Here is a 22,500-nt window from a genome sequence, read left to right on the forward strand (position 1 = left end):
CTGGGCTGCGCACCAGGGCGGGCTCAAGATGGCACCAGCATTCCCTTTTTCTCACTATCTTTCAAAACGGAAATTTTAAAATCTCGTTTTTTTTTTGCCTTTTATGGAAATTAGTGAAGGCATCGCATCAAAGGTGCGCACCTCGCTGCCCACCTTGGTGTGCTCCGAGGTGCCCACCACGGTGCGCAACGCCGGTGCGAACCCGGGAGCGCCCCGATGTGTGCTCCAAGGTGCGGCGTGCACGAAGTCGGACCCCGGTTTGCCCCGGGTGCGCACCTCGCGTGCACCTTGGTGCGCACACCTTGGCTGGGTTGCGCGGCCTGGTGGGCACCATGGTGCGCACCAAGGAGCGCTCCGAAGTGTGCTCCAAGGTGCGGCGTGCACGAAGTCGGAGCCCGGTTTGCCCCGGGTACGCACCTCGCGTGCACCTTCGCCGGGGTGGGCACCTCGGCTGGGTTGCGCGCCCTGGTGCGCACCAAGGAGCGCTCCGAAGTGTGCTCCAAGGTGCGGCGTGCACGAAGTCGGAGCCCGGTTTGCCCCGGGTGCGCACCTTCGCCGCGGTGCGCACCATGGCGTGCACGAAGTCGGAGCCCGGTTTGCCCCGGGTGCGCACCTCGCGTGCACCTTCGGCGGGGTTGCGCGCCCTGGTGGGCACCATGGTGCGCACCAAGGAGCGCTCCGAAGTGTGCTCCAAGGTGCGGCGTGCACGAAGTCGGAGCCCGGTTTGCCCCGGGTGCGCACCTCGCGTGCACCTTCGGCGGGGTTGCGCGCCCTGGTGGGCACCATGGTGCGCACCAAGGAGCGCTCCGAAGTGTGCTCCAAGGTGCGGCGTGCACGAAGTCGGAGCCCGGTTTGCCCCGGGTGCGCACCTCGCGTGCACCTTCGCCGCGGTGGGCACCATGGCGTGCACGAAGTCGGAGCCCGGTTTGCCCCGGGTGCGCACCTCGCGTGCACCTTCGCCGGGGTGGGCACCTCGGCTGGGTTGCGCGCCCTGGTGCGCACCAAGGAGCGCTCCGAAGTGTGCTCCAAGGTGCGGCGTGCACGAAGTCGGAGCCCGGTTTGCCCCGGGTGCGCACCTCGCGTGCACCTTCGCCAGGGTGGGCACCTCGGTGTGCTCCGAGGTGCGAACCCGAGAGCGCTCCGAGGTGCCCACGAAGTCGAAAGTCGGGTTAATTGCATTGTTTTCCCCGGGTGCGCTCCGAGGTGCGCAACATCGGCGCGCACCAAGGAGGGCTCCGAAGTGTGCTCCAAGGTGCGCACGATGGCGTGCACCTCTGGTGCGCACGATTCGGAGCTCGGTTTGACCGGGGTGCGCACACCTTGGCTGGGTTGCGCACCTTTTGTGCGCTCCAAGGTGCGCACGAAGTCGGAGCTCGGTTTGCCCCGGGTGCGCACCTTCGCCAGGGTGCGCACCTTGATGCGCACGCCTTGGCTGGGCTGCGCACCTTGGTGGGCGCCATGGTGCGCACCTTTCGTGCGCTCCAAGGTGCGCACGAAGTCGGAGCTCGGTTTGCCCCGGGTGCGCACCTTGGTGGGCGCCATGGTGCACTCCGAGGTGCCCAAGATTGGTGCGCACCAAGGAGCGCTCCGAAGTGCGCTCCAAGGTGCGCGCGAAGTCGAAAGTTGGGTTAATTGTCCGGTTTGCCTCGGGTGCGCACCTTGCGTGCACCTTCGCCAGGGTGGGCGCCTTGGTGCGCACACCTTGGCTGGGCTGCGCACACCTTGGCACCCGCGTTTCCTTCATTTTAAATTTTTTTTTTTTACAATCTCTCAAGTGGGAAATTCTATAATCTCAACTTTTTTTGCCTTTTCAGGAAACTTTTGAATGGAGCGCATCATTGGTGCGCTCCGAAGTGTGCTCCAAAGCTCTCTCCAGCTGCGTGCACCTGCCCCGGCCGCGCACCCCGGCCCCGCCCAGCTTCGCTCACCTGTCCCGGGCGTCTGGTGCGGAACCTTAGAGTAAGAAACATCACCGTGCACCTTGGCCAACGTGCGCGACTCGACCGAGCGCGCACTGGCCGAGGTGCACACCGATTTCACCTGGGTGCGCGCGCAGCACCTCGGGCGCACCGGGGTGCGCGCACAACGCCCGGGTTGCACCGTGGCCTGTGTGCTCGGGGCGCCTCGGGTGCGCGCTCGGTGTCGCCCCCGCGCGCGCGGTAGTGCGGGCAGCGCACCCCGGCCCGGCCCGGCCCCGACGAGAACGCAAACGGGCAAAAGGTTTATTCAAATAGCATTGCGACGCCCGGCGAAAAACTAAAAAAGGGTGCAACACCGGGACTTCCCGGGAGGTCACCCATCCCAGTACTACTCCGGCCCAAGCGCGCTTAACTGCGGAGTTCTGATGGGATCCGGTGCACTAACGCTGGTATGATCGCACCCGTTATGAGCTTGTCGCAGTGTGTACTTAGCAAACCGCGACCCACGTGCGAATCCACCCCGGCCACCCACCCCCGTCGAGGTGCACACCCTCCCTCGCGAAGTGCGCCCCGTTCGCCAAGTGTGAGCCCTGCCCGGGTGCGCGCACCTTGCTAGGGCGTCGGGTGTGCACCCGGCCCGGCCTACGTGCGTGCACCTGGAGGGGGCGTCGTGTGCGTGCAGTGTCCCGTCTGCAACGCGGTGCCCACACACCACCTCGGGCGCAACGACCTGCGCTCACATGTGGGCCGAGTGCACCTTGGTGCATGTTCGGGGCGCCTCGGGTGCACGCTCGATCTTGCCCCGGTGCACCAAGGCGCTCGGTTTGCCCCGGGTGCGCACTTGGTGCAAGGTGGGCACCCAAAATAGGGATCAAGCACCAAAACACAAGTTTCGGGATGCAAAATGGGACCCAAGGACCACAAATGCGTTCCAAGACCCATGATGGGTCCACGAGAACAAAAATGTGTTCCGAGACTTAATAAACAAATATTGGGTTTTAGGAGAAGAAACATGCTCTGATGCCCAAAACGAGAATCGACCCCGAAAAGGCCACAGGCCAAAAGTGGGATGCGAGACAAAAAAAAATGGGACCCGAGGACCAAAATTGGGTTCCCAGGTCGAAGACAGGGCAACCGGACAAGAAACGACCTCTAAGGCTCGAAATGAGTCCCGGCGACTAAAACTTGACAAGAAGCACCCATCAGGCACCCAACTCGACACCCATGGGATGCCGACCCACCCGGGCTTCCACCTAGCACACCTTGGCACCCACCCACCCTCGCACCCAACCTCGCACCCAACTTAGCACCTTTGAACCCACATTGGCACTCACCCTGACCCTGGCACCTTGGAACCCACATTGGCACTCACCTTGACCCTGGCACCCACCTTTGCACTCACCTTGGGACCCACCCTGGCTCCCACCTCGGCACCCACCCAGACACCCACCTTGGTTCCTTGGCACCCACCTTGGATCCTTGGCACCCACCCCGACACCCACCTTGGCACGCAACTTGGCTACTTGCCACCCATCTTGGCTCCTTGACGCCCACCCCGACAACCACCCCGTGACCTACCCTGGCTAGGGTTGGTGCACACCCACCCTGGTGCCCACCTTGGCACCCACCCTATGACCCACCTTGGCACGCACCTTAGTACCCACCCCGTTACCCACCCTAGGACCCACCCCGTGACCCACCTTGGCCAGGGTGGGTGCCTTGGTGCGCACAACTTGCCTGGGCTGCACACCAGGGCGGGCTCAAGATGGCACCCGCGTTCCGTTTTTTTCACTATCTTTCAAAACGGAAATTTTAAAATCTCATTTTTTTCTTTTTTTTGCCTTTTCTGGAAATTAGTGAAGGCAGCGCATCAAAGGTGCGCAATGCTGGTGCGAACCCGGGAGCGCTCCGATGTGTGCTCCAAGGTGCGGCGTGCACGAAGTCCGAGCCCGGTTTGCCCCGGGTGCGCACCTCGCGTGCACCTTCGCCGGGGTGAGCACCTTGGCTGGGTTGCGCGCCCTGGTGCGTACCAAGGAGCGCTCTGAAGTGTGCTCCAAGGTGCGGCGTGCACGAAGTCGGAGCCCGGTTTGCCCCGGGTGTGCACCTCGGGTGCGCACCTCGCGTGCACCTTCGCTGCGGTGGGCACCTTGGCTGGGTTGCGCGCCTTGGTGGGCACCATGCAGTGCACGAAGTCGGAGCCCGGTTTGCCCCGGGCGCGCACCTCCGCCAGGGTGGGCACCTTGGTGCGCACAACTTGCCTGGGCTGCGCACCAGGAAGGGCTCAAGATGGCACCCGCGTTCCGTTTTTTTCACTATCTTTCAGAACGGAAATTTTAAAATATCGTTTTTTTTTGCCTTTTCTGGAAATTAGTGAAGGCAGCGCATCAAAGGTGCGCAACGCTGGTGCGAACCTGGGAGCGCTCCGATGTGTGCTCCAAGGTGCGGCGTGCACAAAGTCGGAGCCCGGTTTGCCCCGGGTGCGCCCTGGTGGGCACCATGGTGCGCACCAAGGAGCGCTCCGAAGTGTGCTCCAAGGTGCGGCCTGCACGAAGTCGGAGCCCGGTTTGCCCCGGGTGTGCACCTCGGGTGGGCACCTTGGTGCGCATGCCTTGCCTGGGCTGCGCACCAGGGCGGGCTCAAGATGGCACCCGCGTTCCTTTTTTTTCACTATCTTTCAAAACGGAAATTTTAAAATCTCATTTTTTTTTGCCTTTTTCTGGAAATTAGTGAAGGCAGCGCATCAAAGGTGCGCACCTCGCTGCCCACCACGGTGCGCAACGCCGGTGGGCACCCGGGAGTGCTTCGAAGTGTGCTCCAAGGTGTTGCGTGCACGTTGTCGGAGCCCGGTTTGCCCCGGGTGCGCACCTCGCGTGCACCTTCGTCGGGGTGGGCACCTTGGCTTGGTTTGCCCCGGCTGCGCTCCGAAGCGGGGTTATTGGAGCGCCGCCTCTTTTTTTGTCGGAGCGTTTGGTGGGGTTTCTCGCATTGGCTCTTCCGAGGCCCGGTTGCCACCCTGGCGCGCACGAAGTCGGAAGTAGGGTTAATTGCCCGGGTGCGCACCTTTGCCAGGGTGGCACCTTACCTGGGCTGCGCACCAGGGCGGGCTCAAGATGGCACGCGCGTTCCGTTTTTTTCACTATCTTTCAAAACGGAAATTTTAAAATCTCCTTTTTTTTTTGCCTTTTCTGGAAATTAGTGAAGGCAGCGCATCAAAGGTGCGCACCTCGCTGCCCACCTTGGTGTGCTCTGAGGTGCGCACCCGGGAGCGCTACGAAGTGTGCTCCAAGGTGCGGCGTGCACGTTGTCGGAGCCCGGTTTGCCCCGGGTGCGCACCTCGCCTGCACCTTGGCCGGGGTGGGCACCTTGGCTGGGTTTGCCCAGGGTGCGCTCCGAAGCGGGGTTACTGGAGCGCCCCCTCTTTTTTTGTCAGAGAGTTTGGTGGGGTTTCTCGCATTGGCTCTTCCCAGGCCCGGTTGTTGGGTGCGCTCCCACCCTGGCGCGCGCGAAGTTGGAAGTTGGGTTAATTGCCCGGGCGCGCACCTTCGCCAGGGTGGGCACCTTGGTGCGCAAACCTTGGCTGGGCTGCGCACCAGGGCGGGCTCAAGATGGCACCAGCATTCCCTTTTTCTCACTATCTTTCAAAACGGAAATTTTAAAATCTCGTTTTTTTTTTGCCTTTTATGGAAATTAGTGAAGGCATCGCATCAAAGGTGCGCACCTCGCTGCCCACCTTGGTGTGCTCCGAGGTGCCCACCACGGTGCGCAACGCCGGTGCGAACCCTGGGAGCGCCCCGATGTGTGCTCCAAGGTGCGGCGTGCACGAAGTCGGACCCCGGTTTGCCCCGGGTGCGCACCTCGCGTGCACCTTGGTGCGCACACCTTGGCTGGGTTGCGCGGCCTGGTGGGCACCATGGTGCGCACCAAGGAGCGCTCCGAAGTGTGCTCCAAGGTGCGGCGTGCACGAAGTCGGAGCCCGGTTTGCCCCGGGTGCGCACCTTCGCCGCGGTGGGCACCATGGCGTGCACGAAGTCGGAGCCCGGTTTGCCCCGGGTGCGCACCTCGCGTGCACCTTCGCCGGGGTGGGCACCTCGGCTGGGTTGCGCGCCCTGGTGCGCACCAAGGAGCGCTCTGAAGTGTGCTCCAAGGTGCGGCGTGCACGAAGTCGGAGCCCGGTTTGCCCCGGGTGTGCACCTCGCGTGCACCTTCGCTGCGGTGGGCACCTTGGCTGGGTTGCGCGCCTTGGTGGGCACCATGCAGTGCACGAAGTCGGAGCCCGGTTTGCCCCGGGCGCGCACCTCCGCCAGGGTGGGCACCTTGGTGCGCACAACTTGCCTGGGCTGCGCACCAGGAAGGGCTCAAGATGGCACCCGCGTTCCGTTTTTTTCACTATCTTTCAGAACGGAAATTTTAAAATATCGTTTTTTTTTGCCTTTTCTGGAAATTAGTGAAGGCAGCGCATCAAAGGTGCGCAACGCTGGTGCGAACCTGGGAGCGCTCCGATGTGTGCTCCAAGGTGCGGCGTGCACGAAGTCGGACCCCGGTTTGCCCCGGGTGCGCACCTCGCGTGCACCTTGGTGCGCACACCTTGGCTGGGTTGCGCGCCCTGGTGGGCACCATGGTGCGCACCAAGGAGCGCTCCGAAGTGTGCTCCAAGGTGCGGCGTGCACGAAGTCGGAGCCCGGTTTGCCCCGGGTGCGCACCTCGCGTGCACCTTCGCCGCGGTGGGCACCATGGCGTGCACGAAGTCGGAGCCCGGTTTGCCCCGGGTGCGCACCTCGCGTGCACCTTCGCCGGGGTGGGCACCTTGGTGTGCAGACCTTGGCTGGGTTGCGCGCCCTGGTGGGCACCATGGTGCGCACCAAGGAGCGCTCCGAAGTGTGCTCCAAGGTGCGGCCTGCACGAAGTCGGAGCCCGGTTTGCCCCGGGTGTGCACCTCGGGTGGGCACCTTGGTGCGCATGCCTTGCCTGGGCTGCGCACCAGGGCGGGCTCAAGATGGCACCCGCGTTCCTTTTTTTTCACTATCTTTCAAAACGGAAATTTTAAAATCTCATTTTTTTTTGCCTTTTTCTGGAAATTAGTGAAGGCAGCGCATCAAAGGTGCGCACCTCGCTGCCCACCACGGTGCGCAACGCCGGTGGGCACCCGGGAGTGCTTCGAAGTGTGCTCCAAGGTGCTGCGTGCACGTTGTCGGAGCCCGGTTTGCCCCGGGTGCGCACCTCGCGTGCACCTTCGTCGGGGTGGGCACCTTGGCTGGGTTTGCCCCGGCTGCGCTCCGAAGCGGGGTTATTGGAGCGCCGCCTCTTTTTTTGTCGGAGCGTTTGGTGGGGTTTCTCGCATTGGCTCTTCCGAGGCCCGGTTGCCACCCTGGCGCGCACGAAGTCGGAAGTAGGGTTAATTGCCCGGGTGCGCACCTTTGCCAGGGTGGGCACCTTACCTGGGCTGCGCACCAGGGCGGGCTCAAGATGGCACGCGCGTTCCGTTTTTTTCACTATCTTTCAAAACGGAAATTTTAAAATCTCCTTTTTTTTTTGCCTTTTCTGGAAATTAGTGAAGGCAGCGCATCAAAGGTGCGCACCTCGCTGCCCACCTTGGTGTGCTCTGAGGTGCGCACCCGGGAGCGCTACGAAGTGTGCTCCAAGGTGCGGCGTGCACGTTGTCGGAGCCCGGTTTGCCCCGGGTGCGCACCTCGCCTGCACCTTGGCCGGGGTGGGCACCTTGGCTGGGTTTGCCCAGGGTGCGCTCCGAAGCGGGGTTACTGGAGCGCCCCCTCTTTTTTTGTCAGAGCGTTTGGTGGGGTTTCTCGCATTGGCTCTTCCCAGGCCCGGTTGTTGGGTGCGCTCCCACCCTGGCGCGCGCGAAGTTGGAAGTTGGGTTAATTGCCCGGGCGCGCACCTTCGCCAGGGTGGGCACCTTGGTGCGCACACCTTGGCTGGGCTGCGCACCAGGGCGGGCTCAAGATGGCACCAGCATTCCCTTTTTCTCACTATCTTTCAAAACGGAAATTTTAAAATCTCGTTTTTTTTTTGCCTTTTATGGAAATTAGTGAAGGCATCGCATCAAAGGTGCGCACCTCGCTGCCCACCTTGGTGTGCTCCGAGGTGCCCACCACGGTGCGCAACGCCGGTGCGAACCCGGGAGCGCCCCGATGTGTGCTCCAAGGTGCGGCGTGCACGAAGTCGGACCCCGGTTTGCCCCGGGTGCGCACCTCGCGTGCACCTTGGTGCGCACACCTTGGCTGGGTTGCGCGGCCTGGTGGGCACCATGGTGCGCACCAAGGAGCGCTCCGAAGTGTGCTCCAAGGTGCGGCGTGCACGAAGTCGGAGCCCGGTTTGCCCCGGGTACGCACCTCGCGTGCACCTTCGCCGGGGTGGGCACCTCGGCTGGGTTGCGCGCCCTGGTGCGCACCAAGGAGCGCTCCGAAGTGTGCTCCAAGGTGCGGCGTGCACGAAGTCGGAGCCCGGTTTGCCCCGGGTGCGCACCTTCGCCGCGGTGCGCACCATGGCGTGCACGAAGTCGGAGCCCGGTTTGCCCCGGGTGCGCACACTCGCGTGCACCTTCGGCGGGGTTGCGCGCCCTGGTGGGCACCATGGTGCGCACCAAGGAGCGCTCCGAAGTGTGCTCCAAGGTGCGGCGTGCACGAAGTCGGAGCCCGGTTTGCCCCGGGTGCGCACCTCGCGTGCACCTTCGGCGGGGTTGCGCGCCCTGGTGGGCACCATGGTGCGCACCAAGGAGCGCTCCGAAGTGTGCTCCAAGGTGCGGCGTGCACGAAGTCGGAGCCCGGTTTGCCCCGGGTGCGCACCTCGCGTGCACCTTCGCCGCGGTGGGCACCATGGCGTGCACGAAGTCGGAGCCCGGTTTGCCCCGGGTGCGCACCTCGCGTGCACCTTCGCCGGGGTGGGCACCTCGGCTGGGTTGCGCGCCCTGGTGCGCACCAAGGAGCGCTCCGAAGTGTGCTCCAAGGTGCGGCGTGCACGAAGTCGGAGCCCGGTTTGCCCCGGGTGCGCACCTCGCGTGCACCTTCGCCAGGGTGGGCACCTTGGGCACCTCGGTGCGCACACCTTCTCAATGTTTTCTTGCCTTTTCTGGAAATTGGTGAAGGCAGCGCATCAAAGGTGCGCACCTCGGTGTGCTCCGAGGTGCGAACCCGAGAGCGCTCCGAGGTGCCCACGAAGTCGAAAGTCGGGTTAATTGCATTGTTTTCCCCGGGTGCGCTCCGAGGTGCGCAACATCGGCGCGCACCAAGGAGGGCTCCGAAGTGTGCTCCAAGGTGCGCACGATGGCGTGCACCTCTGGTGCGCACGATTCGGAGCTCGGTTTGACCGGGGTGCGCACACCTTGGCTGGGTTGCGCACCTTTTGTGCGCTCCAAGGTGCGCACGAAGTCGGAGCTCGGTTTGCCCCGGGTGCGCACCTTCGCCAGGGTGCGCACCTTGATGCGCACGCCTTGGCTGGGCTGCGCACCTTGGTGGGCGCCATGGTGCGCACCTTTCGTGCGCTCCAAGGTGCGCACGAAGTCGGAGCTCGGTTTGCCCCGGGTGCGCACCTTGGTGGGCGCCATGGTGCACTCCGAGGTGCCCAAGATTGGTGCGCACCAAGGAGCGCTCCGAAGTGCGCTCCAAGGTGCGCGCGAAGTCGAAAGTTGGGTTAATTGTCCGGTTTGCCTCGGGTGCGCACCTTGCGTGCACCTTCGCCAGGGTGGGCGCCTTGGTGCGCACACCTTGGCTGGGCTGCGCACACCTTGGCACCCGCGTTTCCTTCATTTTAAATTTTTTTTTTTTACAATCTCTCAAGTGGGAAATTCTATAATCTCAACTTTTTTTGCCTTTTCAGGAAACTTTTGAATGGAGCGCATCATTGGTGCGCTCCGAAGTGTGCTCCAAAGCTCTCTCCAGCTGCGTGCACCTGCCCCGGCCGCGCACCCGGCCCCGCCCAGCTTCGCTCACCTGTCCCGGGCGTCTGGTGCGGAACCTTAGAGTAAGAAACATCACCGTGCACCTTGGCCAACGTGCGCGACTCGACCGAGCGCGCACTGGCCGAGGTGCACACCGATTTCACCTGGGTGCGCGCGCAGCACCTCGGGCGCACCGGGGTGCGCGCACAACGCCCGGGTTGCACCGTGGCCTGTGTGCTCGGGGCGCCTCGGGTGCGCGCTCGGTGTCGCCCCCCGCGCGCGCGGTAGTGCGGGCAGCGCACCCCGGCCCGGCCCGGCCCCGACGAGAACGCAAACGGGCAAAAGGTTTATTCAAATAGCATTGCGACGCCCGGCGAAAAACTAAAAAAGGGTGCAACACCGGGACTTCCCGGGAGGTCACCCATCCCAGTACTACTCCGGCCCAAGCGCGCTTAACTGCGGAGTTCTGATGGGATCCGGTGCACTAACGCTGGTATGATCGCACCCGTTATGAGCTTGTCGCAGTGTGTACTTAGCAAACCGCGACCCACGTGCGAATCCACCCCGGCCACCCACCCCCGTCGAGGTGCACACCCTCCCTCGCGAAGTGCGCCCCGTTCGCCAAGTGTGAGCCCTGCCCGGGTGCGCGCACCTTGCTAGGGCGTCGGGTGTGCACCCGGCCCGGCCTACGTGCGTGCACCTGGAGGGGGCGTCGTGTGCGTGCAGTGTCCCGTCTGCAACGCGGTGCCCACACACCACCTCGGGCGCAACGACCTGCGCTCACATGTGGGCCGAGTGCACCTTGGTGCATGTTCGGGGCGCCTCGGGTGCACGCTCGATCTTGCCCTGGTGCACCAAGGCGCTCGGTTTGCCCCGGGTGCGCACTTGGTGCAAGGTGGGCACCCAAAATAGGGATCAAGCACCAAAACACAAGTTTCGGGATGCAAAATGGGACCCAAGGACCACAAATGCGTTCCAAGACCCATGATGGGTCCACGAGAACAAAAATGTGTTCCGAGACTTAATAAACAAATATTGGGTTTTAGGAGAAGAAACATGCTCTGATGCCCAAAACGAGAATCGACCCCGAAAAGGCCACAGGCCAAAAGTGGGATGCGAGACAAAAAAAAATGGGACCCGAGGACCAAAATTGGGTTCCCAGGTCGAAGACAGGGCAACCGGACAAGAAACGACCTCTAAGGCTCGAAATGAGTCCCGACGACTAAAACTTGACAAGAAGCACCCATCAGGCACCCAACTCGACACCCATGGGATGCCGACCCACCCGGGCTTCCACCTAGCACACCTTGGCACCCACCCACCCTCGCACCCAACCTCGCACCCAACTTAGCACCTTTGAACCCACATTGGCACTCACCCTGACCCTGGCACCTTGGAACCCACATTGGCACTCACCTTGACCCTGGCACCCACCTTTGCACTCACCTTGGGACCCACCCTGGCTCCCACCTCGGCACCCACCCAGACACCCACCTTGGTTCCTTGGCACCCACCTTGGATCCTTGGCACCCACCCCGACACCCACCTTGGCACGCAACTTGGCTACTTGCCACCCACCTTGGCTCCTTGACGCCCACCCCGACAACCACCCCGTGACCTACCCTGGCTAGGGTTGGTGCACACCCACCCTGGTGCCCACCTTGGCACCCACCCTATGACCCACCTTGGCACGCACCTTAGTACCCACCCCGTTACCCACCCTAGGACCCACCCCGTGACCCACCTTGGCCAGGGTGGGTGCACCCACCCTGGTGCCCACCTTGGCACCCACCCATCCTAGCACCCAGCCTGTGACCGGGCTTGGAACCCAACCTTGCACCCGCACCCGTCTTGGCCAGTGTGGGTGCGCACCCATCCTGGCACCCACGTTGTGACACACCCTTTAACCCACGCACCCTAGCACCCACGTTGGCACCCACCTTGGAACCCAACCTAGCAACTTGGCACCCACCCCGTGACCCACCTTGGCATCCACCATAGCAGTCGCCGACTTGGCACCCACCTCGGCACCCACCTTGACACTTGTGGACCCACCTTGCCACTCACCCTAGCATCGACCCATCCTAGCACCCACCCTGGCACCTTTGCACCCTAGCACTCACCCATCCTAGCACCTAACCTGTGACCCACCTTGACACTCACCCTCGCACCCACCTTGGAACCCAACCTAGCACCCACCCACCCTGACACCAACCCTAGCACCTACCCACCCTTGCACCCACCCTGTGACCCATCTTGGCACCCACCCATCCTACCACTCAACCTATCACCCACCTTCTCACCCACCTTGGCATCCACCTTAGCACCCACCCACACTGGCACCTTGGCACCCACCTCGGGCAAGGTGGGTGCACACCCACCCTGGCACCCAATTTAGAACCCACCGAGCATGTTACCCACCTTGGCACCCACATTGCAGCCCACCCTAGTACCCACCCTATGACCCACATTGGCATCCACACCCTAGCACCCAGGCACCTCGACACCCGCCTTGACACCCACCCTAGCACTGAACCTGTGACCCACCTTGGAACTCACCCTAGAACCCACCCACCCTGTGAACCACCTTGGCATCCACCTTAGCACCCACCCACCTTGGCACCCACTCTAGCACTCACCCATCCTAACACCCAACTTGTTACCCACCTTGGCACCCGCCCTCGCGTCCACCTTGAAACCCACCCTAGCACCCACCCACGCAGGAGCCCACCTTGGCACCCAACCTAACACCCACGCATCCTGGCACCCAACTTGTGACCCACCTTGGAACCCACCCTAGTACCCACCTTTGAACCCACTATATCACCAACCCACCTTGGCACCCACCCTATGACCCTCTTTGGAATCCACCCTAGCACGCACCCACCCTGGCACCCACCATGGAGCGCACCCTAGCACCCACCCACCTCGGCACGCACCTCAACACCCACCTTGGTGTGCGCACTGCGCCAACCTCTCAAAGACCCTATGTGGTGCGCTCCAAAGTGTACACCTTTGGTGCGCTCCAAGGTGCGCACCTTTGGTGCACACCGAGGTGCACACCAAAGTGTGCACCGAGGTGAGCACCAAAGTGCACTCCAGGGTGCACACCAAGGCGTGCACCTTTGGTGCGGTCAATGCAAACGAATTCGGAAGTTGGGGTCGATGTCCTAATCGCTGCTGCAGACTACACGTATGAGAATCGGACAAATAGCTTTATATAGGGGAGGTGTTGCGTTTGATGGGTCGACTCCCCTGGTTGTGTGCACTGCACCAACTTCAAAGACCCTGTCTTGTTTAAGAAGTCAAAAGTTGGGGTGGATGTCCTAATCATTGCTGCAGTCTACGCATGTATGAGAATCAGACAAATAGCTTATATAGGGGAGGTGTTGCATTCGGTGGGTTGACTCCCCTGGTTGTGCGCACTGCGCCAACCTCAAAGACCCCGCATAGCAGAAGAAGTCGGAAGTCGGATTTTGGTGAGCACCAAGGCGTGCACCTTTGGTGCGGTCAACGCAGACGAATTCAGAAGTTGGGGTGGATGTCCTAATCGTTGTTGCAGGCTACACATGTATGAGAATCAGACAAATAGCTTATATAGGGGAGGTGTTGGGTTTGATGGGTCAACTCCCTTGGTTGTGCGCATTACGCCAACCTCAAAGACCTTGTTTTCGTTAAGAAGTCAAAAGTTGGGGTCAATGTCCTAATGGCTCCTGCAGGCTACACATGTATGAGAATCGGACAAATAGCTTATATAGGGGAGGTGTTGGGTTTGATGGGTCGACTCCCCTGGTTGTGCGCATTACGTCAACCTCAAAGACCTTGTTTTCGTTAAGAAGTCAAAAGTTGGGGTCGATGTCCTAATTGCTCCTGTAGACTACACATGTATGAGAATCAGACAAATAGCTTATATAGGGGAGGTGTTGGGTTTGATGGGTTGACTCCCCTAGTTGTTCGCATTACACCAACCTCAAAGACCTTGTTTTCGTTTAGAAGCCGAAAGTTGGGGTCGATGTCCTAATTGCTCCTGCAGGCTACGCATGTATGAGAATCAGACAAATAGCTTATATAGGGGAGGTGTTGGGTTTGATGGGTCGACTCCCCTGGTTGTGCGCATTGCGCCAACCTCAAAGACCCTGCATTGCGGATGAAGTCGAAAGTCAGAGTTTGGTGTGCTACAAGGTGTGGTCGAAGGTGCTCACCTAGGTGTGCACCTTTGGAGCACAGGAAAAGTGCCCTCCAAAAGTGCGCACCTTTGGAGTGCACAAAAGTGCCCTCCAAAAGTGCGCACCTTTGGAGCGCAGAAAAGTGCCCTCCAAAAAGTGCCCTCCAAAAGTGCGCACCTTTGGAGCGCAGAAAAGTGCCCTCCAAAAGTGCGCACCTTTGGAGCGCAGAAAAGTGCCCTCCAAAAAGTGCCCTCCAAAAGTGCGCACCTTTGGAGCGCAGAAAAGTGCCCTCCAAAAGTGCGCACCTTTGGAGCGCAGAAAAGTGCCCTCCAAAAAGTGCCCTCCAAAAGTGCGCACCTTTGGAGCGCAGAAAAGTGCCCTCCAAAAAGTGCCCTCCAAAAGTGCGCACCTTTGGAGCGCAGAAAAGTGCCCTCCAAAAAGTGCCCTCCAAAAGTGCGCACCTTTGGAGCGCAGAAAAGTGCCCTCCAAAAAGTGCCCTCCAAAAGTGCGCACCTTTGGAGCGCAGAAAAGTGCCCTCCAAAAAGTGCCCTCCAAAAGTGCGCACCTTTGGAGCGCAGAAAAGTGCCCTCCAAAAGTGCGCACCTTTGGAGCGCACAAAAGTGCCCTCCAAAAGTGCGCACTTTTGGTGCGCACCAAGGCGCTGGTTCGGTCGTTGCAGGCGAGTTCGGAAGTTGGGGTCGATGTCCTGAGCGGAGGTGCAAACTACACAGGTGTCGGAATCGGACAAATAGCTTATATAGGGGAGGTGTATGCTTCGATGGGTCGACTCCCCAGGTTGAGCGCACCGCGCCAACCTCAAAGACCCTACGGTATGGATGAAGTCGGAAGTTGGGTCCGATGACCAATTCGATTAGTAGGTATGCTCATGAGGTCGGAATTTGGGTCCGATGACCTGCCATGTGCAGGAAGGCGAATGTTGACACTGTGCGTTGCAAGGTGCACACCAAGGCGCTGGTGCGGTCTTTTTAGTCGAGTTCGGAAGTTGGGGTCGATGTCCTGATCGGAGGTGCAAGCTACACAGGTGTGGGAATCGGACAAATAGCTTATATAGGGGAGGTGTATGCTTCGTTGGGTCGACTCCCCGGGTTGAGCGCACCGCGCCAACCTCAAAGACCCTACGGTATGGATGAAGTCGGAAGTTGGGTCCGATGACCGATTCGATATGTAGGCATACTCGCGAGGTCGGAATTTGGGTCCGATGACCTGCCACGTGCAGGAAGGCGAATGTTGGCACTGTGCGTTGCAAGGTGCGCACCAAGGCGCTGGTTCGGTCGTTGGAGGCGAGTTCGGAAGTTGGGGTCGATGTCTTGATCGGAGGTGCAAACTACACAGGTGTGGGAATCGGACAAATAGCTTATATAGGGGAGGTGTATGCTTCGTTGGGTCGACTCCCCGGGTTGAGCGCACCGCGCCAACCTCAAAGACCCTACGGTATGGATGAAGTCGGAAGTTGGGTCCGATGACCGATTCGATATGTAGGCATACTCGCGAGGTCGGAATTTGGGTCCGATGACCTGCCATGTGCAGGAAGGCGAATGTTGGGACTGTGCGTCGCAAGGTGCGCACCAAGGCGCTGGTGCCGTCGTTGCAGTCGAGTTCGGAAGTTGGGGTCGATGTCCTGGTCAGAGGTGCAAACTACACAGGTGTGGGAATCGGACAAATAGCTTATATAGGGGAGGTGTATGCTTCGATGGGTCGACTCCCTGGGTTGAGCGCACCGCGCCAACCTCAAAGACCCTACAGTATGGATGAAGTCGGAAGTTGGGTCCGATGACCGATTCGATACGTAGGCATATTGGCGAGGTCTGAATTTGTGTCCGATGACCTGCCATGCGCAGGAAGGCGGAATTTGGGTCCGATGACCGAGTTGATGGCGTGCCATGCGCAGAAAGGCGGAATTTGGGTCCGATGACCGAGTTGATGTTGATGGCCCGCCATGCACAGGAAGGCGGAATTTGGGTCCGATGACCGATTTGAAGGCGTGCCATACGCAAAAAGGCGGAGTTTGGGTCCGATGACCGAGTTGATATTGATGGCCCGCCATGCGCAGGAAGGCGGAATTTGGGTCCGATGACCTGACATACGCATGGAGTCCGACTCGGGGGCCGATGTTCGATTCGATGACTTGCATTGTGGGTAAAGTCGGAAGTTGTGGTCTTTGACCCGATTCGATGACCAGACTTCGGCTGCTTGAGAATCGGACAAATAACTTATATAGGGGAGGTAGTGTTCTCGAGCATCCTCCCCCCGTGCCCGTTTATGTCGATTGATGCTGGTGCTCGACTGGTTGGAGCGCTCGGATGCAAAAATCTTGCACCAGGATTTATCGATTGTGATGGACACGGCAAGTCTCCTGATTGCTATGCAGGAGCTCATCGTGAATCTCTATGCGGCCTTGGTATGGACTCGACCTGCGGAATGGTTCGGCAATGGTAGTCGCTCCAACACGTCCTTGCAATGGCCACAGAGGTGATTCGACTAGAGCTCCAGTCTAGCTTTTGGGTTGCTTGGCGGACTGGTATAGCCGCGATCGAGTTCCGGCCATGAACGTTTTAGATAGCTCTTGGGCTTTCTGGGACGGAAGTCGGAAGTTTGGGCTGTTGTCCGATTTGATGACCATTCTTCGGATGTGTGAGAATCGGACAAATAACTTATATAGGGGACTGTGTTGTCTCACGCAGCCCCCTCCGTGCCCCTCTATCTCGACCGATGTTGGTGCTTGAAAGGGTTGGGATCGCTCGGATTTATAAACGTGCACCACCATTTGTCGAGTGTGAGGGACGCGGCAGGTCTCCTAAATGCTATGCGGGCGCTCTCTGAGAATCTCTATCCGGCCTCGACACAGACTAGTCTTGCTGAATGGTTTGGCACTGGTAGTCGATCCAACACGTCGTTGTTGTGGCCGCCTAGGCGATTCGATTCGAGCCCCCGTCTAGCTTTTGGGTTGCTTGGCGGATTTTGCCCTATCCGCAAGTGAGCTCGGTCCCTAAACGTTCGAGAAACCCGATTGCTATGCGCCGACTCTCTTTCTTGCGAGCCTCCATCTAGCTTTTGGGTCTCTACGGAACGGAAGTCGGAATCTGGGACCGTTGTTTGATTCGACGAGGCAGACTACGGTTGTGCGAGAATCGGACAAATAACTTATATAGGGGAGGTGTTGACTGGAGCATTCTCCCCCGTGCCCCTCTAACTCGACCAATGCTGGCGCTCGAACGGTGGTAGCGCTCGGATTTTCATTGAGCGCCAGCATTGGTCGATTTAGAGGGGCATGCGAGATTCCCGAATGCTATGCGAGGGCTCTAACGGAAATGTCTATTGGTTTCGGTATGGATGCAATTGCGAGTGGTTCGGCAAAGGTAGTCGTTCCGATGCGTCCATGTCGTGGCCAAATCGATAATTCGATTTGAGCCCTCGTATAGCATTTGGGTCTCTCGATGTGATTCCGCATTCCAGTCCCTTTGGGCACTGCTTGAGCCGCATCCCAGGGGGTTCCCTTCCCAATAATCTGCCTCGCAACCCGATTGCTATGCGGTGAGGCTCCTCGGCCGCCTCGGAACTATCTGTGTATCAGACGCATCGCGGGATAAGGGGTTGGCAACGGTAGTCGCCCCAAGCGCGTCCGATGCTTGGACCATTCCGAGGCGGCCCTGAAGCCTCTTCCGTCTAGCCGTTGGGTCCTTCTCGCCGCATCCCTCGCCTCGCACCCCGATTGCTATGCGGTGAGGCTCCTCGGCCGCCTCGGAACTATCTGTGTATCGGACGCGTCGCGGGATAAGGGGTTGTCACTGGTAGTCGCCCCAAGCGCGTCCGATGCTTGGACCATTCCGAGGCGGCCCTGAAGCCTCTTCCGTCTAGCCGTTGGGTCCTTCTCGCCGCATCCCTCGCCTCGCACCCCGATTGCTATGCGGTGAGGCTCCTCGGCCGCCTCGGAACTATCTGTGTATCGGACGCGTCGCGGGATAAGGGGTTGTCATTGGTAGTCGCCCCAAGCGCGTCCGATGCTTGGACCATTCCGAGGCGGCCCTGAAGCCTCTTCCGTCTAGCCGTTGGGTCCTTCTCGCCGCATCCCTCGCCTCGCACCCCGATTGCTATGCGGTGAGGCTCCTCGGCCGCCTTGGAACTATCTGTGTATCGGACGCGTCGCGGGATAAGGGGTTGTCACTGGTAGTCGCCCCAAGCGCGTCCGATGCTTGGACCATTCCGAGGCGGACCCGAAGCCTCTTCCGTCTAGCCGTTGGGTCCTTCTCGCCGCATCCTTCGCCTCGCACCCCGATTGCTATGCGGTGAGGCTCCTCGGCCGCCTCGGAACTATCTGTGTATCGGACGCGTCGCGGGATAAGGGGTTGTCACTGGTAGTCGCCCCAAGCGCGTCCGATGCTTGGACCATTCCGAGGCGGACCCGAAGCCTCTTCCGTCTAGCCGTTGGGTCCTTCTCGCCGCATCCCTCGCCTCGCACCCCGATTGCTATGCGGTGAGGCTCCTCGGCCGCCTTGGAACTATCTGTGTATCGGACGCGTCGCGGGATAAGGGGTTGTCACTGGTAGTCGCCCCAAGCGCGTCCGATGCTTGGACCATTCCGAGGCGGACCCGAAGCCTCTTCCGTCTAGCCGTTGGGTCCTTCTCGCCGCATCCCTCGCCTCGCACCCCGATTGCTATGCGGTGAGGCTCCTCGGCCGCCTTGGAACTATCTGTGTATCGGACGCGTCGCGGGATAAGGGGTTGTCACTGGTAGTCGCCCCAAGCGCGTCCGATGCTTGGACCATTCCGAGGCGGACCCGAAGCCTCTTCCGTCTAGCCGTTGGGTCCTTCTCGCCGCATCCCTCGCCTCGCACCCCGATTGCTATGCGGTGAGGCTCCTCGGCCGCCTTGGAACTATCTGTGTATCGGACGCGTCGCGGGATAAGGGGTTGTCACTGGTAGTCGCCCCAAGCGCGTCCGATGCTTGGACCATTCCGAGGCGGCCCCGAAGCCTCTTCCGTGTAGCCGTTGGGTCCTTCTCGCCGCATCCCTCGCCTCGCACCCCGATTGCTATGCGGTGAGGCTCCTCGGCCGCCTTGGAACTATCTGTGTATCGGACGCGTCGCGGGATAAGGGGTTGTCACTGGTAGTCGCCCCAAGCGCGTCCGATGCTTGGACCATTCCGAGGCGGCCCCGAAGCCTCTTCCGTGTAGCCGTTGGGTCCTTCTCGCCGCATCCCTCGCCTCGCACCCCGATTGCTATGCGGTGAGGCTCCTCGGCCGCCTTGGAACTATCTGTGTATCGGACGCGTCGCGGGATAAGGGGTTGTCACTGGTAGTCGCCCCAAGCGCGTCCGATGCTTGGACCATTCCGAGGCGGACCTGAAGCCTCTTCCCTCTAGCCGTTGGGGCTTTCTCGCCGCATCCCTCGCCTCGCACCCCGATTGCTATGCTGTGAGGCTCCTCGGCCGCCTTGGAACTATCTGTGTATCGGACGCATCGCGGGATAAGGGGTTGGCAGTGGTAGTCGCCCCAAGCGCATCCGATGCTTGGACCATTCCGAGGCGGCCCTGCAGCCTCTTCCGTCTAGCCGTTGGGGCCATCTCGCCGCATCCCCCACCTCGCACCACGATTGCTATGCGGTGAGGCTCCTTGGCCGCCTCGGAACTATCTGTGTATCGGACGCATCGCGGGATAAGGGGTTGTCACTGGTAGTCGCCCCAAGCGCGTCCGATGCTTGGACTATTCCGAGGCGGCCCTGCAGCCTCTTCCGTCTAGCCGTTGGGGCCATCTCGCTGCATCCCCCACCTCCTCGGCCGCCTCGGAACTATCTGTGTATCGGACGCATCGCGGGATAAGGGGTTGGCAGTGGTAGTCGCCCCAAGCGCGTCCGATGCTTGGACTATTCCGAGGCAGCCCTGCAGCCTCTTCCGTCTAGCCTTTGGGGCCATCTCGCCGCATCCCTCGCCTCGCACCCCGATTGCTATGCGGTGAGGCTCCTCGGCCGCCTGGGAACTATCTTCGTATCGGACGCATCGCGGGATAAGGGGTTGTCACTGGTAGTCGCCCCAAGCGCGTCCGATGCTTGGACTATTCCGAGGCGGCCCTGTGGCCTCTTCCGTCTAGCCGTTGGGGCCATCTCGCCGCATCCCCCACCTCGCACCCCGATTGCTATGCGGTGAGGCTCTTCGGCCGCCTTGGAACTATCTTCGTATCGGACGCATTGCGGGATAAGGGGTTGTCACTGGTAGTGGCCCCAAGCGCGTCCGATGCTTGGACTATTCCGAGGCGGCCCTGCAGCCTCTTCCGTCTAGCCGTTGGGGCCATCTCGCCGCATCCCCCACCTCGCACCCCGATTGCTATGCGGTGAGGCTCCTCGGCCGCCTTGGAACTATCTTCGTATCGGACGCATCGCGGGATAAGGGGTTGTCACTGGTAGTCGCCCCAAGCGCGTCCGATGCTTGGACTATTCCGACGCGGCCCTGTGGCCTCTTCCGTCTAGCCGTTGGGGCCATCTCGCCGCATCCCCCACCTCGCACCCCGATTGCTATGCGGTGAGGCTCCTCGGCCGCCTTGGAACCATCTTCGTATCGGACGCATCGCGGGATAGGGGGCTGTCACTGGTAGTCGCCCCAAGCGTGTCCGATGCTTGGACCATTCCTAGGCGGCCCTGAAGCCTCTTCCGTCTAGCCGTTGGGGCCTTCCCGCCCCATCCCTCGCCTCGCACCCCCGATTGCTATGCGGTGAGGCTCCTCGGCCGCCTTGGAACCATCTGTGTATCGGACGCATCGCGGGATAAGGGGTTGGCACTGGCAGTCGCCCCAAGCGCGTCCGATGCTTGGACCATTCCGAGGTGGCCCTGAAGCCTCTTCCGTCTAGCCGTTGGGGCCTTCCCGCCCCATCCCTCGCCTCGCACCCCGATTGATATGCGGTGAGGCTCCTCGGCCGCCTTGGAACTATCTGTGTATCGGACGCATCGCGGGATAAGGGGTTGGCACTGGTAGTCGTCCCAATCGCATCCGATGCTTGGACCATTCCGAGGCGGCCCTGCAGCCTCTTCCGTTTAGCCGTCGGGGCCTTCCCGCCGCATCCCTCGCCTCGCATCCCGATTCCTATGCGGTGAGTCTTCTCGGCCGCCGCGGAACTATACCTGTTATTGCTACTGCATCCTTCGGCTGGTAACCTCCTCTGCCGCCTTGGAACGTTCTCTTTGTCGGACGCGTCGCGGGATAAGGGGTTGGCACTGGTAGTCGCCCCAAGCGCGCCCGATGCATAGACCGCTCCGAGTCGACCTTGCTTTCAGCCTCTCACATGCATAGACCTCTCTGAGTCGACCCTGCAGCCTCTCACGTTTAGCCTTTGGAATCTCGCCTCACAACATGATTGCTATCCTTGATGCATCCCTTGCCTCGAGCCCTGATTGCTTTCTTGGCTGCATCCCTCCTCTCCTCACAGCCCGGTTGTCATCACTGCTTCATCCGTCGCTTCATGCATTCTGGCTGCTGGGCCCTTCCCACCGCACACCTCGATTGCTATCTCTTCTGCATCACACACCCCGATTGCTATCTCTGCTACATCCCTCGGCTCTCACTTCTGCATCCTTCGCCTCACACCTCGATTGCTATCAATGCTGCATCCGTAACCTCACACCCCGATTGCTATGCGGGGAGGCTCCTTGGCCGCCTTGGAAATTTCTGTGTGTCGGACGCACCGCGGGATAAGGGGTTGGCACTGGTAGTCGCCCCAAGTGCGCCCGATTCTTAGACCGCTTCGAGGTGACCTCGTAGCCTCTTTCGTCCAGGCTTCCTGCCTTCAACGCCCTTTTTACACCTCGATTGCTATGCGCGGGCTCGTTGGCGTCTATCACCTCTCTGCGAAGAGTGGCACGATGATTGTTGGGGTAAATCGTAGCAGTCCGATCTCTGGCCTTGGGCCATTGTGAGGGCTGATCGATTTCCTGTGCGCATCTCGTGTTCGCCCAGTAACAGACTCGACGACTTGTAATCGGTCTTGTTCCCGATTGTTCCTGGAGGTAGTCTTCGGAACTCTTGGATTTGACCTGTCACTCGAACTGTCCTCTTCCGAGGATGCTTGTGTGTGTGTGCTTGTGCCATTTCCTTGGCGGTATTAACGAGATATTAAAGAGCGGAGTGAGCGCCTCGCCCAGCTATGTTTGGGGCTCTCACTCCCTTACCCGGTGTGCGACCGCTTTGCACGTAGGTTGCGGAGCATCGCGACTCTTTCGATGTTTGGCGGTTGTCTTCCGGTGATGCGTTGGTCCCGAAGTGCACGTTACTAGCATTTCTGCCATTGTTCTCGATCTTTGGCACGTTCCTTCGTTGCAATTGGATATATATCTCCGTTTATACGCGCAGGCTTCTCCCGCCTATTCAGCGCTGTCCCACTCTCAGCACTCTCGTGGTCTCCTTGGCTTCTCTCTCCCGTGAGCGAGCTCTCTTCTCGAGTCTTTTCCATGTCCCATGGAGGTTGCCTTGCGAAATTCGGGCACACAAACGTGACCGGATAAGAGCGGAATTGCCTATGAG

The 22,500-nt window shown here is 60.5% G+C and overlaps 2 non-coding genes across 2 annotated transcripts; both read right to left on the reverse strand.

Moving 5' to 3' along the window:
• Window positions 1-2,263: 2,263 nt before the first annotated feature.
• Window positions 2,264-2,382, reverse strand: LOC131864691 (5S ribosomal RNA). Its single transcript, XR_009363455.1, has one exon. It is a non-coding gene; the product is annotated as a 5S ribosomal RNA (ribosomal RNA).
• Window positions 2,383-10,198: 7,816 nt separating this feature from the next.
• On the reverse strand, window positions 10,199-10,317 carry LOC131864692 (5S ribosomal RNA). Its single transcript, XR_009363456.1, has one exon. It is a non-coding gene; the product is annotated as a 5S ribosomal RNA (ribosomal RNA).
• Window positions 10,318-22,500: the final 12,183 nt, after the last annotated feature.

Source organism: Cryptomeria japonica, unplaced genomic scaffold (assembly GCF_030272615.1).
Source record: "Cryptomeria japonica unplaced genomic scaffold, Sugi_1.0 HiC_scaffold_90, whole genome shotgun sequence".
NCBI lineage: Eukaryota > Viridiplantae > Streptophyta > Pinopsida > Cupressales > Cupressaceae > Cryptomeria > Cryptomeria japonica.